At 34.8% G+C, this 2,633-nt stretch overlaps 1 long non-coding RNA gene across 1 annotated transcript; it reads right to left on the reverse strand.

Annotated features, from left to right (window-relative positions):
- Positions 1-217: 217 nt before the first annotated feature.
- Positions 218-2,391, reverse strand: LOC113331893. The gene is made up of 2 exons (XR_003351231.1): positions 2,256-2,391; positions 218-680 (listed from the first exon to the last, which is right to left on the reverse strand). It is a non-coding gene; the product is annotated as an uncharacterized LOC113331893 (long non-coding RNA).
- Positions 2,392-2,633: the final 242 nt, after the last annotated feature.

Raw genomic sequence — 2,633 nt, forward strand, 5'->3', positions numbered from 1 at the left:
ATATAACACCAAGATGAATACATTTCTCAAACACATTTTTAACACATGTATTGTTACTACTAGCAATGATTCTTAGTTTAAATCAATGACACCATTCTCTTTTACTGACACAATAAAAATTAACTAATTAGTACGAGTAATATAGTTAAATGCATTTGATATTCTGTTCATGTAGACAGTTCTCGACATAGTGTAGACAAGTTCAGAAGCGATAGTTCAAGAGAGAAATACGGTAGATGCCAAATACACTTAAACAAAACGAGTCAACAGCCATACTAGCCTGGCAGCAGTTGAAAACTTAGTGTTACAGAAAAAGTAAAATATTTAAAGATGCAAATATACGAATATGAGGAGACCTGCGATACACCAAGAACTAAACAACAAAATAAGCTCATCTACCAAAAATTAGACATGCGGTTTGCGGCATAACTAAGTTTTTCATTACAAACCATGCAAAGACTTTCTACTAGATCCCATCATATATACAATAGAAAAACACATCAAAATGTCATGGGACAACAGCAAAATAAACTGCCCAAGCATGGGTTAAGCAAGAAATTAAAAACCACCCAGATAACCCCGTGGTATACACATTATAGACAAGCAAAAATACCAACTTTTGCTCAAGCTCCTGGCTGCAAGCTCTTCCCAAGCTTACTGCCTCAACCTCGCTTCGTGCTCTGTGGAAAACAAAATCCAAACGGGGTGAGCCACAACCCAGTAGGGGTAACGAAATAATGTACCAACGACGAACGAAATGCAAATCAAGCTAACAGAGTTGAGCATGTAAAATTCAGAAGTATATAAATATAAAGCTTGACAATTCCCAATTCATTTGAAACACAAGAAATGAAATAATCGTCAACCGATGGTGAAGAAATTCACAATTTGCTACTAGTGAGGACCAAACTCTAATGTTAGGATGGTCAGGATATCAGTCACCGTCCCGGACGGTCTTCCGCGGGTAGCCACATTTGTGGGATGCCCCTATGGGCCTAACAAACTCACCTGTAGCCTTCCATAAACCTTCAAAATATGCTCAACAAATTACTTACAACAGATCCAAGTAAACTCCAAGGTGAAACCGTAGCTCTTAAATCAAATCCCATTTACTCAAACCGCCAAATTATAAAGAACAAGACTGCAACGTAAGACTAGTTTATGAAAGACATGTGAAACCAACAAATCCTTACAGCAAGAGTTAAATGCAAAGGTAGAAAATAACTTATAGCAGGAACCACTTAAAGGAAGCAAGTACAAACACTTTCGGCAAATTAGATAGAATCAACAGTAACGTTTAAGAAGAGCATAGCGTATAAGTGGGAAAAGTAGACACAACAAAACATCATGTGAATGGGTATAAAATAGTGAATACCAGTAGTGATCAGTTGTCCAAATTAGTTGGAAAAAAATAGTTCAAGGGGTCATAAAGATGAGAACCAATTAGGAATCAATGGAATTAATATTTTCTTTTTAAATAAGAACAACAGAAGAAGGGTCAGTCAGCTGCTAACTAGATGCAAGGATTAAAACATATAAAACAAGTATGAAAAATTCCATGTGAAAGCCATTATATCCTTAAGCACATGCACTAATTTAAGAAAAGGGGGTATTTTAAGATGGAGATTTAAATGACAAATTAAGCTTCATTTCCTCTCTTGCATAAACTAACTACAAAATAAAGAAGTTCTAAGGGAAAATCAGTTAAATGAGAAAACGGGAAATCAAAGACAAAGCTAAGATTATAAGTGACATTTTCAGTTGTCAATCATTCGCCGCTGACCAAGATGGAATCAAAATTTAAAACAGGGAATCAAAATAAATATGTTCATGGACTCGAACTACATTTCAAAAACGCAGCTCATTGAGTCATTTTAGCAAACAAATTAAAGGCTACTTTGATAACTCAATTTAACACTTGATTTAAACTAAAAATCAGAACTTGAGTGACTACCAATCATTCATATTTGTTTTAGAAAGTCATTTACAAACATTTAGGAATCATTTAAAAAGATTCTCTTTGCAGAAATCAATCATATAAAAGGTACGATTTCAAATCCAGTTTTCATGTACAAACTCATAAAATGCAGCACGGATGATTTGAAAGAAATTTATGAACAAAAGTTAAGATTTTAAAACATCTCAAATACCCATTCACAGACTCATATGGATAGTCATAAAGAATGAGAAATTAACCAGATACAGTATGTTTAAATGAAGTAAACATCAACTAAAAATTTGAGAAAACCCCCTACCTGTATTGTAACCGGTGTTCCAAGAATGGATCAGCAAAAACTCAAAGCAAGAATCAAATTTTCCTTCGTCTGGTCTCGGTAAATCGAACGGAATAAACAAGAAAGTGGATAACAAAAAGAAAGGCTAGCATTTGGGTTTTGAAGGAAAAGAGAAAGAAAAAGAGAAAAAAAAAATTCTTTAATCTCTCTTAAACACGTGTTAACCGTGCTCAGTGTTTCTAGAGATTTTCACTGCCTTTGCTAAACAAGCACCCTAATATTTTTAAGGGACAACCTAGTTCTTAAAAGAAGAAACCACTCATACTGGATTAAGGCACTCATCGGGGATATACACACCCTACATTAGGATCGCACGCGCGCTCTATACAGTCCTAGCTT

The sequence above is a fragment of the Papaver somniferum genome, chromosome 1 (assembly GCF_003573695.1).
Source record: "Papaver somniferum cultivar HN1 chromosome 1, ASM357369v1, whole genome shotgun sequence".
Lineage (NCBI taxonomy): Eukaryota > Viridiplantae > Streptophyta > Magnoliopsida > Ranunculales > Papaveraceae > Papaver > Papaver somniferum.